This window comes from Chelon labrosus, assembly GCF_963514085.1.
Source record: "Chelon labrosus genome assembly, chromosome: 20".
NCBI lineage: Eukaryota > Metazoa > Chordata > Actinopteri > Mugiliformes > Mugilidae > Chelon > Chelon labrosus.
Genome location: NC_140353.1, coordinates 20,700,931 through 20,717,781, shown reverse-complemented (window position 1 = coordinate 20,717,781; position 16,851 = coordinate 20,700,931).

The following is a 16,851-nucleotide window of genomic DNA, read 5'->3' as shown; positions in this document are numbered from 1 at the left end:
GTACAAGCTGTCAGAAGTGAGGAAGATTGTGATTTTAACCTAAATCCTGGTCCACATATAAATATTTGCTATCTGGAGCTCCCATTGGTCATTGCCTCAAAGCTAAGATTTGTTCAACTCTGTAGCCACTTTGCCTCGCCATTGTCTTGTTTTGCCTGTCACCTCTGCAACGAGTCTCTTGTCGCCTCATTACTGCTATTTTCTTCCTATGTGTAAGCCCCATGAGAGGTACTTCATGAAAAACAAAGTCTGCAGTGTAAGACAGTAAAAGTTTGGACGCACATCTAGTGACAAACAGAATTAATGTCTAAACAAAAGTATGAAATAACACGCACTGCTCACTTTGAAAACACATCGGATCTCAAACTACTGATGTGGACTGGGTAATGTGTTAGGAACGGAAGGATGCCACATCGTTGGATGGCAATGAAAATGATCAACCTACAGAGGGGTAAATTCAAAGACACCCTCAATCAAAGTGAAAAAATGTTGCAGCCATTTAGCTGAAATTTCATTGTAGCAACTCAATGTGGTACTTCTAGTCTGTATGGCCCCCACATGTTTGTATGCATGCCTGACAACACTGTTTCCTGGGGTATCTCCTCCCAGATCTGGATAAGGGCTTCACTGAACACCTGGGCAGCCTGAGATGCATTGGATGGACCAAAAATGAAGGGGCTTCAGAGAAACAGATATGAGGACACATACCTCTGGATGGTAAGGATTCATATGTCAATTGAATATCCTACTAACCCTCAGTGGTGACAGCAGAGAACATCAGGATTTGCCATCATCAACCCAGAGAACCATTACATGGGAAGCACCATTCAGCAGGCAGCTAATGTTGCAAAGTAGAGCGTGTGAATGTGGGTATGTGATGTTTTATTGAATTAGTTTCACGACTATAGGCACAGCAGTGAATTCTGTCTCTCCAGAAAAACAGTTAAGGCAAAAAGGAAAAGGGACTGGAGCAGTTTGGAGACAGAGCTGAAATAAAGGTTGCTGTATTACTGACAGAGCTGTTCATAGAGGGCTTGTTTCAGAGGACAGGGTTGATGCTGGGTGGATGCATCTAGGTATATAGTTGTGGTGTGAAGTGACAAATGGTCTTCTTGGAAAGGTAAAATTGTATATAACTAGTATTGATCTGAAGTGTTTAATATACTCCTGTATACAACTAATGTAACTTACTGGGCGCATAATTCAAGTGTATTTGTTTTATGTGTATATAGTTGTGTATATAGTATACAGTTGACTAAAATGAAAAGAAAATTTAATTTTATCATGTTTGTTAGGTTGTGTGGAAAGGTTATGATGAGACATTTGCATTCATAAAATCTGTTAAATGTAAACATATATTGTAGTGAAAAGCTAATGTAACACTAAATCTCTGCTTTATGAACGTTATTGTATTAAGAATTTGTTCATTTAACCGTGTTTTGATTTTGGAGGCTGTGGTTTGTAATACTACTGAATTGTATTATGTTGTTTTTATTGCTTTGACGGTCCATTTCAGTTAGTGAGGTAGGCTAAATTACAGAAACACTTTTGTTCCAATTCAGTTCCACAGCACCACAAACTACATCCTCCAAAATGATCATCCAGTTGAATTACCACCTTTCTGACGCTGTTTCATCATAAACTGAGCATTAGAACAGTCACGAAGTAAGATTTAGTGTGGGAATGTTAGATTAGAATGCATTTATTTTCACTAGTGTACCAAATGAACTGGCAAGTGAGTGTATTATACAATACAAAGCAATGCAAAAGTACTCTCAGGGCTCTCTGGCTAACTAGAAAAACCTTTGCAATTCTGTTTCTTTAAAAAAAGCATTTATTGTTGGAGTTAAGTCATGGAGAAATACACTGATCAGGCAAAACATTATGACCACATTCCTAGTAGTGTGCAGGTCTCCCTTGTGCCTCCAAAACAGTTGTGACTCTTCAGAGAATGGACATGGGCCTTCTGAGGGTGTCCTGTGGTGTCTTCAACAGAATGTTGTTAGTGGGGGCCTTTGGGTCCTGTGGGTTGAGGGGAGGGGCCTCTGTGGATCATCCTACAGATATTTGTTCAGTTTGGGATCTAGTGAATTTGGCTGCTGCCATCAAGGAGTGCCATTGCTATGGGGTGCCTGGTCTGGTATAGGTGGGTGCTACATGTCTAAGTAACATCCACATGAATGCCAGGTCCAAAAGTACTTCTCCTGTCAGTGGCATTAATGTTGTGGCTGATATATAATTGTTAGGATACAGGATTGGAGGCAATACCAAAATGATAAAAAATATTTTGTCTGGAATAAAGTTGAAATCCCTTTTCCGTAATCCAGGAGTACCCTGTGTCCTTGACAGGATTGAAAATGAAATGGTAACAGAGTGAGGGGAACAACTCAGAAGCAGCTAGCCTCCTGTTTTTCAACATTATTATTTTACCATATTAATTATGTGGTAAAAACTAAATGCAGGAACTTTTAGTTGCTCTAGATGAAAGAGTTGCAGAAGCCAGAAAAAGCTAAGAGGTAGCAGTACTGAATGCCTTCAACCTTTCTCAAAGTGAGTCAAAGTGACAAAGGCGATGAAAGACAGAAGAGGTCAGATGCGGAAGATAGAGTAGGGAAAGATTGATAGCAGGAGAGAAGAACAGGACAGAGTGAGAGAAAGAGAGGTCAGCAGACGAGCTGGGCCTGTGTCACTTTCTTTCAACGGTTTTCAGTCCTGTGCCCCAGACTCCCAGGGCAGGTGTGGGGACAGATGGAAAGGTCTGGATGAACAGAAGGAGGAGAAGGGGAAACGACAGAGAGCAAATGTTATGCCCTTTTGTGATGGCATGAAGGTAGACAGTCAAGAAGGGTTATTAGCGAGGGGACCGGGGAAGAAAATCAGCTGCTAGCAAGACACTGAAAGACTAACAGCTGGGGGACCAGGAAGTAGCAGCACTAATTTAAACAGTTACAGCAGAACACACACTTTCACAGTCAGACATGCTCTGTCAGGAGACATCGCTGCTTCAGAGCTGAGCGCATTCATTATTTTGTTTATTTTAGGATTGTATAATAGCTGTTTTTGCTCAGACATGGCATAAATTGGGTTTGCACCCAAACAAAATAATGTACTCATTATTTGTTCATGATTGCTTGCTTCCAAGAGATGAAAAATCACATCTCTTTGTGAGTTGGTTTTTTTGATTGTTTGGGGAATAGCCTTATTTGTTGTAGGAATCTGATTTGGGAAAGCTTTTTTTTCCTCCCATTTCCCCTTTGATAATGTGAATTAAAACTCAATGTAACATCAAAGCCCGATTCTGTTAGGAAGAATTCCTTTGACATCAATACAGATCTCGGGGAGTATTTAACAAGGAGGGAGTAACTCATATAAATCCCATCAATGGCATCTATAAAACCTCATTGGATTAACAGTTAACAAACCTGAAGTCACTTGTAAGCAAGATTTGCTGATTTGCCTGAAGAATGGAAGACTAAGGCGTGGTTTATGCCTCTGCGTGACATAGATGGCATAACCTATGCACGTAGCCTACACTGGTGTGAATCACTTGTGCGCTCACCCAAACGCTAGTCGGCGCTGTGTCTTTTTTGCCAGTCGGGTTAGTTTTTGTTTCTACTTCCTGCTTCACTTTCAACAATGGTGACTGAAACCTTCGCCGAAATTTGAGTCATACGTTTGTAACTCTGAACCTCCTCACCTTTCCTCGATGTGTTCCATCTTTATTGATCCAAATTAATTAAGATGGAGAAGCAGCTAGAAATGCTAAAGCGGAAACATGCTGCCACCAAGCGGACCAATCACAGCTTTTGCGGTCTTATATTTCTGGGGAGGTACACGTCAGGCTGCGACGTTAGGGTCCGCGTAGCGTCTGAGCTGTCGCCATGGCTGCGGCGTCAAATTGAGATTAAGAAGTGATGTCAAAGAGTGGGACATGAATTGGTCCACAAACAAAGTAGCACTGTATATTCTTTTTCCCAAAAAGATGGTGCACACTTGGGGTTGAACAAATTCCGATATTTTAAAGTCTAATGATACATATTGTAGCGTCTCACACAAAAGAAGCTACGGAGGCTTTTCTGCAACCCCTAGTGTACACCACACAGAATGAAAAAAGAAAAATAATTGCTGTATCTGGTCAACATATCTGTTCATGAGTCAACCATAACATTGGTGGTCCAAAAATATATATATTTTTTGTGGTGGTTTGTGGCGCACTGTATGACCAATACCTGAGGTAAAGTACGGTGGTGGCAGCATCATGATTCAGTGCTGTGTTGCTGCCCTTAGGCCTGCGCAGCTTGCCATCATCCAGGGTGGGAGGGGACATTTTATCAAAGCACTGCCCAAGATAAAGTCAGTGTGCTTTGTCCCGTTGAAACTTACTAGAAGTTGGGTCACGCAGCAGGATAATGACATGAATCTACTACTGTTCCCTCAGTGAGTTCAGACAAAGATAATCTGTCTTCTGGAGTGGCCCAGTTAAACCCCCGGCATTAATCATACAGAGATACTGTGTATGAATCTCCAGAAAGACATTCACACCAGACAGCCTATGAATCTGAACCGAAGCAGTTCTATAAAGAAGAATTCCACCTGAACGGGTTGACCTGTTATTAAACCCGGTAAATCACCTGCTTATTCCCACCAGCACTGTCAAGGCTGGTATTAAGTAAATCGTGACTGAATGAATTAGTTAAAAAAATAATAAAGTCACACTTCACACTGCATAATTTAAAAGCAATCTGTGCGTTATCTGATCAAAGTCTGATTTATTGCTGCAGAGACCGGTGAGACACCAATGAGTCATGACACACACAAGCGCGCTACACATGCCCAGATCAGTCATGATGCACACACTATTGACAACTCAGTCAGGTGCATTTTCCAGGGCGCGCGCACATTTAACATTAAAGATATACATAGATTTTGCTTTGGTTCATTCTCCGATCACAAGATCATTTGTTGCTTTCTGTTCCATATACCTGTACTGAATTAGGTGAAAGAGCTTTTGTCCACTCTGCACCTTTTGTATGGAATACGTTGAGCTCTTTTACATCCAAACTGAGATTCAGTGTGCTAAAAATCAACTCAACTCTGAAATGCTTAATCAATACAGGCCTAGATTAATGTAGTAGTGAGTGGGAAGTTCAAAGAATACTGCTGAATGTGACAGTTTCAATTAGGATGATTGCCCCAGATGTAATCCAGTCCTATAGCTGAAAAGTGACATTTTACCAAGTGACATGTGCTCATATCCATGTAAATGTGATGCACAGGCGGCACGGATACTGTAGATTTAAGAGCCTCATCAATCAGAGCTGAAGCTTCCGTTCATTCAGCAATTCTTAACCGGGGGGATGTTCAGCCCGCTACCTTTATTTCTGCTGAAGTGCAATCCATATGACAGAAAGTTTTAATAAAACCATCGGGGGATTTTAAGGCTTCGGGAGCGAATCATGACAGGATAGAGAAATCCCACTAGAAAAGCACTGAATTATGTACGTGCCCCGATATCGAACGCCGCTCGTCATAACTCCGGTGCCCCACCGCCGCACATCTGCGACAGATGCACATGAAACACAACCAGCCCCGCGGGTGGCGGAGCGCGGGTTGGCTGGAGTGAAGAAAAGGAGGGAGCTTGCAGGGAGGTTTGAGTCAGCAGAGCGATACAGCACTCCCGCCTTCCACCGACTATTAGCACGCAGACAGATTGCCCAGTTGAGTCAAGGGGTTGCGTGTGATATGGGATGATGTGTGAGGAGATGACAAGGTGTTTGACCTTCTGCTTCGGAAGGATCTCTTCTTTTGCCAGCCTGCTGGGCGAGAGAGGGGAGTATATATCATAATGTTGCTCTCGGCCCTGTGGGGAATAGGGGCTTTTGAAATGCTGGCTCAGAGCCTGGGACTGTGTGTGGGTGTGTGTGTATGGGTGAGGCTTTGTGTGGGTGTCCTTTGGCACGAGTCTAGCTGGAGCTATGATGGAATACAAATGGCAGTTATCATTCCACCAACCACAGATCCTACACACAATAAAAGGAGGCCGACGCACACAACACCTCACCGCAGCTCTCTACTCTCGCTGCCTACCTGCCCCGAACTGCTCTGCTGCTTTCACCACACACACACACACACACACACTGGGATTAACAAACACTTCTTTCGCCCCCGGGGGCTTGTCCCCTAAAGAAATCACCAGAGGGAATCCTGAGCTCAGTCTCCAATTTACTCTGCTACTTTTCCACTGCTGCCACATGCTGCCTGTGGTAAATGACTAGGCAAGGTCTCGAGGAAAGGGTGGGTGGGGAAAAAAAAAAGAAAAGAAGAAGGCTCCCATACGCCATGTTTTCTCCAGCTCCTTTTATCTTTTATTAAGACTGAACGGAGACAAATCTGAGCTCTGTCACATGTGCAGATATCACCACTTATCACTTGGTGTCCCTAAGTGTGAGAGTTAGCTTAGAAACAAAGGAAAAATAAACATCTGAGGGTTTCTGAACTGTGTGTAGGACTGCCGGCTGCAGGTGGCAGGAATCACAGGGGAGTGCAGATATGGATGCACAGGTGCCAGACAGGCATCTGTGACGCTGGGAGGGAACCCAGATTTTTATTTTTTGTTTTGATTTTAGTAGACTTTCAGTGTGATGAATACAAGCTGTGTAAATTATTCAAAAAAGTTTGAGGAACAGGCAGAAAGGGTATTAAAAAAGTAGACAATATCTGTTATTATCTCATGTTTTGGCATTTGTTTTTTTATTTCAACATTCTGTTGCCAGACACCTCCATTCTCTGATGAGTCCCAACTGTTTTGGAGGCACAAGGGAGACCTACACAATATTAGGAAGGTGGTCATAATGTAATGCCTGATTGGTATTTCCAAAGGTTCTGATCATCCACTGTCCTCCTATGTATTTATTTAAAAAAAAGATCTGCATGTAAAATCTTTAAACAAAACAGCGTGCAGCACACTGCGACACAACATGCACCATATGTTCCCTACAGGCTGCTGTTTTTGAGTATTTTTGCGCAGAGATTACTGTTGATGCTGGTTTTTTTTGTTGTTGTTTTTTTTTTTATGGTTTATGCTGTTGGAAACCGGAAACTTTCCGTTCTTTATAACAATACCGACAACTTTAAATGAGAATGTGCTGAACTTTCACTTGCCCAGCGGTCAAGACTTTCTTTAGCACAGTTCATGGTTCTTGTCAGAATGGACATTGAAAACATTACAACATTTTTGTATTGGAGAGTTTTCCTGGGTCTGCTCTGTTGGGAACTGATTATGCTCCAGCAAAGATCTGCTCGACAAATCAAATCATTTGGGTGGGCTTTACGCCGAGACGTATTCATCCCCATAATGAAATCCACATGGCGTGTTACCAGACTTGAGTGGCTACGCAGGATAAAAAAAAACTTTGGTAATTGCTCCAGTTTTCATCTGTGACATCAAGAGGCAAAACTTTCATCACAAAGACTGCACACTCTTGGCGGTAGTTTTATATAAGTTTTATGATTTTAACAGTCACATTGCGTTCCTTCTCATGTAGCACCAGAAAGATTTTATCCACATAAACTGAAAGAGAATCGACACAGCTTGCTTTTTCTTGTTCGTTCATGTGTAGTAGGTGTGAGGCATTCTTTTTCAGGTACAAATTATAGAGAGAAGACCTGAAAACATACACAAAAACCAGTTGATGTTTCAGCGTAGGGTGACTACTGCACCGTCAACTGTGATAAATACGAGTTTAAATATGCATTTTAATCCCAGAGTTCACTCATGGCTACAAAGCAGCAACAAGCCGTTATCTTTCACACCCCCCCCTTGTCGTTGTGTTTCCATCAGCAGTCTCCTGAATGCTGCTTCTTACTTAGCAGATCTAATATGGTTTAAATATAATTGAAGCAGACAGTGAAGGCTACTTATTAAATAAACCGTTTTTTAAATATTCATCTTCTACATTAACTTTTCATGCCAGTAAATCGCTCATCATTTTGTTGAGCTGATGGCATCAGGCTATTCAGTTGATGTTTCTTTGCAAGCAGCCTTCTTCGTGCATGATGAATAGATGCAGCTCCGTCAACTAATAGTCAGTATTCAGCATAAAGCATTAGTCTGGCACTCCCTTGCTTCTCCAGACATGTGAAAAACCCTTTAAATAGTCTAAGATCACACGCTATTTTTCCACACTTTATGCAAACCAGATAAGATGTGCCTGGGCTCATTTACATCTTTACTTGTAGTAAATACAGTATCACTCTAAATTGAAAAAAAAAAGAGAAAAAAATGCACAAATTGCAGTAATTAGCAAAAAGGCTCAGTAAACATCATCCATTATCTCATAAATGCAAAAAGGGCTCCTTTCACTCTATTTCAGTCAACCTCATGTACTTAGTGAAAATTTCAAAATGGCCTATAATAAACTTCACTGCTCAACATAATATGCACATTAAACTCTGCAATTTTGGACTCCAAAATTAAAGGAAGCCAAGTAAAACATTATCTTATGCCTACCGAACCCCTCACCCACCTTTGACTCTTCATTGGGGACAACGTGTCGATGATTTGAAACAGTTCAGGAATTTATCAGGTTCACCCAGAGGCGCCTTCTTGACAATGACAATGAGAGCTTAAGTTCATGGATTGTATATGTCACACCTGACAGTTTCTTGCATTAAGTAGAGTCCCCCGTGGATGTCAATTTGAAAAATTAGCATATCATCACTTAAGGACTGTTCCTTCCTGTGGAATTTATCTGATTCAAGCTTGCTAAGCGTGTGTGTGTGTGGGTGTAGAGGGGCTACTGCTAACGATGTAGCTAGCAAGCTGAGCACAACCAGTCTAAGGGGAATAGTATTTGATATGTAGCTAGCAAGACAACTAAGCAGTAACTAAGAATTGTATTCTTTCTGTAAGATGATAAGCATGCAAGGGGTCTAGAACAGTCCAAAACATTGAAGCTAGAGCTATTATGTAAAGGGTGTGTGCTCACATTTTGCCATGATAGCTTCCACTCTCCATTCTCTGCACCGATCACTGCTAACTGCAAATAACATCAACCCTGCAAAATGGCAGCAACCGTTTCCTTGATATTTTGACTTCACGTTTTTTGCTGTGGGAGGAAGTGACGACTGCTTTTGTCTTTACAGTCTGTGTTATTTTGAGTCAACTCAGATACTCTGAGTTCCCAAGTGCAGTAAATGGAAGAACTGTCAGAGATTGAGTCAGCTGATATTCCTTAAACTGAGGACACACAAGATGTTTTGCCAGATTTTACTCACGATTCGTAGTTGGGCAAAGTCTGCACTAGGTGGTGACAGTCGGCATGGGTAGTTGTCACAAAAAAATCTGTTAGTGTGTGAGGGGAACATACCTCAGTGGCAGTCAAACTAAAATGTTTTGAATTTCTTGAGCCGAATATGGATGCAGTCAGGTAACGTGAACTGATAACCGCTGGCAAACACGTGTTGACAACAGCCAATGAAAAGAAAGGGTGGGACACAGGAAATAGCGTCGGAAGATGGCGGGAAGTAGCGGAAAACATCAAAATAGCAAAACGACGATTGCGAACGAGAACAGGAGAGTGGCAGGAGAGCGGCAACAGAGCAAACCTGGACCACAGAAATAGAGGTGTGGTCTTTATAATGTTGGCTGCAGCGCATACCGCAACTGCCGCCCTCGGAAGAGTTTACACAAGAGTCTAATGTGTTCAGTTGGCTTTGGTTGGTTTGACAAATCATGTAGTCTGTGATCCCTCATTAGGCGCAATTGTTTAGTGTGTGATCCCCAGTCTTTCAGTCTTCCTGTAATAATAAGCTGAGCCCAGTCTGTTACTGAGTACCCCAAGTCTGTTCAAAATCTGTAAAGACTGTGAAAGTTGTGTAGCGTGTCCCCTGCTTTAAGTAGAGTTCCAGGCTTGATTGGATGATGAGGAGCAGGTGAATTAGCAGTTCAGTCCCCGTGTAACACCCAGCAGCAGCTCTAATCAGCACACCCGAGACACAAACAGGCGACAAGTCACCTCTTGACAGTTTGTGGCTTTAACAGGATTTTTTGTAGTGTAAATGTGTAAGCTACAGGTTGCTGCTGTGATTGGGTGTGGGAACCAAAGCTCATGCAGGTTCATATGTTTATCTTCCAGTTGCTTAACCAGTTATCTGAAAACTAAACAACAGGAGACACGCAAAAAGAGAAACCCCTGTATATGTCACTGAGAGGTTTTAGAGTGTAGATTGTACACAAAGTTTGTGGAATTTCCTTTGATTTGCTCCACATGATTTTCATTTCTATCTGAATGTGAATATTATTGAATGAAGAACCTCCATTTTTTAAAAAAAATTCTGAAACAACAACAAGTATCATTCGCTAACCTAAAAACATAGCCCAGATAAGAGGAAGCCAGTACAAACCAGCGTAAAGATCTCAGAAAATAATGAAATGAACGGCAGCCGGTCTTCAACGAGGTCTTCAAATCTCAATCTAAGCACAGCAAGTTGTCTCATCAAAGCCAAGTACAATGGAAAAAAAGTGATGAAAAAGTTGATACTAATAACCACGCCATCCACAGAGAGGCTTGGCTAATCAGACCAAGGAGCGTCTTGAGTGGAGTGGACTCCTCCAGTCCATTGACAACAGCAGCTTAATGAGTCTGAGGTTCCACTGAACAAGCACATCTGCCACCTTGCCCCGGCCGGGCAGGGAGGGGCTGGCACAGGCTGGGGTTTCAGTTAAACACATTTCTCACTGCTGCACAGGCTGAAATAACCTGGATAGCGGTTGAATTGAAAATGACATTATTCAGCAGCTGCCAGAATAAAATTAAATCTATCAACGTGAATTGATGCCTCTATAAAATGAGTCATTTAAATATGCAGGGCTGGATACATTTTCCCACAGGGGCCAATTTTGGAGTTGGGGTTTGGACTTAGGTTAGGCATTGCAGGTTGTGGCCCATCTAGAGTGCTGCTATATACCCAAAACATTTTTAAATACCACACATTTATATTCAGACTACGCACAATTAGGGCTCAGTTTCTAAACAAGGCTAAGGCTTAAGGCTTAAGGCTTGTCCCAAGAAAGAGTATTTTCAATTTCTTGTACAAATCACCTAGTGGTCAAAGTTAGTCATTTTTAAATGTGCTTTATTGACTTTGATTCAAACACAAGTCCCTAATTGCAACGAGCCATTTGAAGGATGTTATACCACATATCACCAGCAGGGTATGCTAAAACGCCACCAACTAGCTCAATTCAATATTGATATGGCTACTTGGCTCCACCAATCAGAGAATTAAAGGAATTAGTTTTTTTTCCCCCATCAACCAACAATCTTTGTAAAGATAAATTAAAATGTCAAGCACATGTAATTCATGGCCCATTTCCAACAGGATAGAAAAATCTGGTGGTCTGCTACCACTGACTACCGTACAAATTTTTTTATTTAAATTATTCTTTTGTCTCTGTTTCACTTTAATTCTACATACTGGATTTTTAATTAATGAAGTTTGAGTATTACAAGTGAGTGGTGTTCCACTGCCCCCCTGGTGGGAATATTTGGAAAGTATCTATGTGCATAGTGTGACCAACCACAAAAGAAATACTAACATGCATCTGGTGAGGCTGTCATGGAGGTCTCGAGGAAGGTCCTTTCATATAATCCTATAACTTTTCACTTAAAATAACCTGCAAATGCCACTGACCTGAAACACAAAGCAACCCCTGATCTCTTGGTCACTGAATGTGACCTCGTGGAGAATCTCACCACTTCGTATTGTAGCTCACCTAGATTAAGTAACCCAAAGTAACCTTTAATCCCTCTGAGAACAGACCAAAGAACTGAACAAGACTCACTGCACAGCGTGACAAAGAGCAGAAATCCTCCACATAGTCCACTAAGATGAAGGAGAACAAAACGCTATGAACTTTAAATGCGGTTTTACTGCAGTCTGGGTTTAGCTGTAAGACATTTAAAACGTCTGTGAGTGCAGCACGGCGAAAATCCTGTGACTGCTCAAACATACAAATTCCAGGAAGCCACTCTGATTCGATTCTCCTTGACTTTATCTCAGCGTTCGATGCAGTGGATCATAACGTCTTCAGTGAAATATTCCCCACCTGAGTCAAAACAAGGATTCTGCTGAACAGTGTTAGTTTGAGAGGCTGCCTCATGACTGACTGATTGGGCAGTTGTGCAGTTGGTAAGATGTTGCTAATAAAGTGCTTGGTGAGTGAATGTTCCATTGTGGAGTGGCTCTTAGTTGGCAGAAACTGTTGAGAGGCATTATGAAAGTTGGCAGCCTGTCATGAACGCTGACAGCCCTGTAAAAATACACTACTGACTCCCACAGAAAGCTGACCTGATGGAGTTTATAGTGAAAAAGAACACTGAAGTCATTACTGTTCTTTCTAAGCCAGGTGACACCCACTTAATAGCTGTTGAAATATTTTGGTCCACACAAAAAACACAGACCAACCAAGAGACCAGGGCTGCAATAATGAGTCGGCGTAACTGTTAACAGTGATGCCATTAATACATTGATTTGCATATTATATGTCAACATGTGTTTCCTTTCATCCCCAATTAAATTGTCTCCTGCTCCCAGGAGCGCTGAAAATGACTGTAAAACTCAACAAATACTCCCCAGAGCAAATGCCAATATGGGAACAAGGACTGCAACAATTAATTTACTTTTTTCAGTCAATTAATCCATTGATTATACTCTGAGTAGTCTATTAATCTTTCAGTTAACTTACCACTAAATAATAAATATAACATACACCATTAATCTTTCAAGCTTCATGTTTTAATTATTTTAACATATTATTATTATTAACATATTTAACATATTTTAACATTAAATCAATGAATAAAGAAACCAGTTCAACCTAATTAGCCTACAGTATCCTGTCAGTAATTAGCATGCATACTGTAAGTCCAGGAGCTTGTGCTGACTGTAATTGGAAATTAACCTGCATTATTTATTTGCCAAAGGTCGCTGGATTGTGGCGCTGATGGAAATCTAGTTTGTTCAGTGATGTGGTTCAATATGCACATAAATAAGCTGCGTTCCACTTTAAAATATGTAATTATAAAAAAATATTTTGATGAAATGTGACAGGAAGGGGGTTATCATTTAGTGATAAGTTTGAATAGATTTATTGGTTGAGAAAGTATCTGTTCGTAGCACAGACATGGTGCTATCCTTATACCGTGTCTGTGGCACCAGTGTGAGCAAAAATCCAAATTTCCTTGAGCAGTAGAAGAGGAGAAACCGGCTCAAAGGATCACACACACTCTGGGTTAGTTCTTCGTCATTTACTGAAGTCAGATAGGTGAGTGTCTCAGTAGGTAGAGTGGGTTCTCCACTAATCAGAGAGTTAGCGGTTCGATCCACAGCGCGCAGACCACATGCCCAAGTGTCCTTAAGAAGACACTCACGTTGCGTCCTGAGCACTAGTCTGTAAATGCGAGCGAGCTTGTGTGAACAAGCGCACACATGTTCACACGAGTGGGTAAATGTGACTGTAAATTGTGTTGTGCTTTGCTGTTAACACAACGGGCCAATCAATTCTATTAGATGGTCCATGTATGTATTTAAAAAAGCATAAACGGGACACGCACTGAGGAGCAAATCCACCTGATGCAGTTCAGCCTGCGTGCATTTAACTGGGGCAAAAATGAAATGTGTCTTTAGGTCACTGTTATGTATTGATTTGATGGCGCTGCCTATTCAGTAACCACTTTTCAGAAGGAAGTTTTGCTGAGCTTGCTTTAGTTGCAAAATGCACGAAAGGAAGCTGTTTGGACAGAGTGCTGTTATTGTAAGAACAGGCTGTTATGCATTAATGCCAGAGAGGGAGAAGTCAAAAGGCATTTTCCAAGAAGAGGATGTACAACCTGACACGCAGCACGGGACAGTACATTTTGTCTAAAGATGGGGCTACCCTCGAGGGAGTGGCAGTAAGGCCCAACCACCTAAATATTTTCTTTCCGTCTTACCCTTAAAGAGAAAAGGAGAAAAACGGCCACTGAGTTAGTTATAAAATATCCAGAAGGTACCCATTTTCAGGGAGGGCTTGGAACTACAGTGATCCAATTCCTCATATGACATAGGCCCAGCAAAGATTGATCTAGCTAGGTTAAGGACGGGAATTAGCCTGCTGCGCACAGCTAGAAGTGCCTCACTCTGCCACGTGGGGGGGGGGGGGGGTTACGAGCAAAAACATTTGTTGTGTGCAGATGATTGACCTCTGACCTGCTCGGGAGCTGGAGGGTAGAGTGAGATACTTCAGCGGCGAAATTTAAATCGTGTTTAACACTGGTAGCAACGGCTTCAGGACTTTGTATTGATGTTTTGTGTTTCAGCAGTAAGGGAGTGATCGTGCTATTGCCACAATGTGAATCATTTGGCTCATTTGACTGCCCAGCTGCTCATGCTAACTCTCTCTCCGGTAGAATCCATGGGATGATCCCAGATTTTAGTTTAAATACTTCAAGACTAATATAATTCACACGAATCAAAGTGTATTTACAATATGAGTGAAAATGAAACTCCACTTTAAACCTGGAAGCAGGAATATTAGGAATTTTCTATATCGGGCAGTTGCCACAGGATCATACCTCAGGCTTTGCAGTACTGTACAATATATATGTGTATATTTACTACACATACTGTGGTAATAATTCATAAATTCAGTGTTACAGAGAAGCATTTACATTCAATTATGTTGGGGAATTGAGTCCAACGTCTTGTTTATAATTAGCTTCCAAGCTGCTAAATTCTCCACTACGTTCATCTGATGTTTAGTGTTGAACTTGCCAGTTCATTAAGTACCAATGCATTCTAAAATAACAGCCCTGTACTAAATGTTAGCTTCACAGAGGTTCTAGTATTGAGCATTTGTTTTAAATAACTTAGAGAACTGTTGAGTCAAATGATTTTGGAGGCTATAGTTTGTAGTACCTATATTGGGTTGTACCGACACGTTTCTTTTATTTTTAGTCACGGAAAGACTTCATTCAGTTCATTCAATCCAGTTTCATCGCACCACAAAACTCCATCCTCAAAAATGATCATCCAGTTGAATTCCCATCTTTCTGACGCTGTTTCAACATAAAGTGAACATTAGACCAGTCATGAAGGGGGATTTTAGGCAGGACTGTTATATTAGAATGTATTTGTTTTCACTAGTGTACCTAATAAACTGGCAAGTGAGTGTTTTAGACAGTACAAAGGAATAAAACAGGCAAGATACACTCAGGTCTTTATGGGTAGCTAGACAAATAATCCAAGGCTTCGTTTTCATTACCTAATGAACTGGCAAGTGGGTGTAGTATACTGTGCATTGTTTAAGCATTTGCTAAAAACAAGTTGTCTGGTGCAGTAGACAATAACACTGCGACCACAGAGAGAGTTAACCAAAGCAGCAAACTGAAACTGAGCAATGACCCGAAAGTGAAGAAAGTGTGCCGATCTTGTAAATGCAAGAAAAGTCACAGAGGGCTGGGGCGGTGCAGCGCTGCAGGGGTTAGCGCTGTCGCTTCACAGCACAAAGGTACCAGGGTTTGGATCTGCAGACCTGGCCTGGGCCTTTCCGTGTGCAAGTTTGCATGTTCCGCCTGTGCCTGCAATTCGTGTGAACGCAGAGATCAGTCGTTGTCTGAGAACTTCTGAAGCATTCAATTTCCTTCCACATTGTCTATTGTACAGTATCATATAATGATGAGACAGCTTTCACAGCCACGAGATGTAGATAGCCGCTTCTTTTGTGAAAATACTGCATTTCTGTAGAAACTCACCGTTAAGCTTTGCAGAGCCAGGCACATAAATCTGTGTCTGTTCTCTGCTCATTGTCATTTGATGTACAGTTAATAAATGATCATTTATAGCGGCTTTGATTAAAGTGTGCTTTGTTTAAGCATGATCTAGTTTGTGGAGGATATTAAGAAGTAACACAACAAATGCAAACACAAACACTGTATTAATCACAGTGATACAAGAGTTGAATGCAATACAGTGGAAATAATTAAAAGGGAATTAAATGAAAACAAACAATATACCAAAATAATTATAATACTTAATTTTATAGAACAGCTAATAAGCAAAACTAAACACAATTCTAACATCAGTGAGGGTGCAAGTTGGCTCTTCTACGGTGCAAAAGCATATACAACGTTTTGGCTATGACTGAACCTTTACATCCTTACATTTGTTCTCATGCACAGCCACTTAAAGCTGTATAAGCCAATAAAAAGGACCCCTCTTAAAGCTATAAGGAGCTAATGTAATAAAGCCAGAAGCAGGGCGATGTTGTCTCGCTTCCTTTCACAGGTTAAAAGCCGAGCAGCGGAGTTCTGAATCATTTTCCACCTGTTAATTGATGTGGTAGGAAGAGCCGCTGAAAGGGCATTGCAGCGATCGAGTCGACCTGTTATAAAAGCACGGATGAGTCTTCCTGCATTGTTTGTCTACAATGATGGGTTACCTTTTCTCTTAGACTCCGGGGGAAACGAATCTAGGCTTTGTTTTCATTCAACCTTAAGAAGATATTCATCACCCGCGCCGGGGGCTACAGCAGAGCAGCCACATGCCAGAGAGGTTACATCCAGTCTTGGCATTAGGTACATATTTAAATTCATTATTTAAACACCAACATAACTCGTAGCTCAGCCGCAGCGCTTTGAGAGGTATTGTGTGCCGCGATGCTCCGTTGCCAACTGTGATTCTGCGATTTGCTGGCACCGTTATCACTTATTACCATACTGTACACTGACTTTGTCTGGGGTTTGGCTTAAATTCTGACCTTGGCAATTCCGCTCCACTTTTCAGCTGTTAAAAATGAGCGCAAAACCTTAA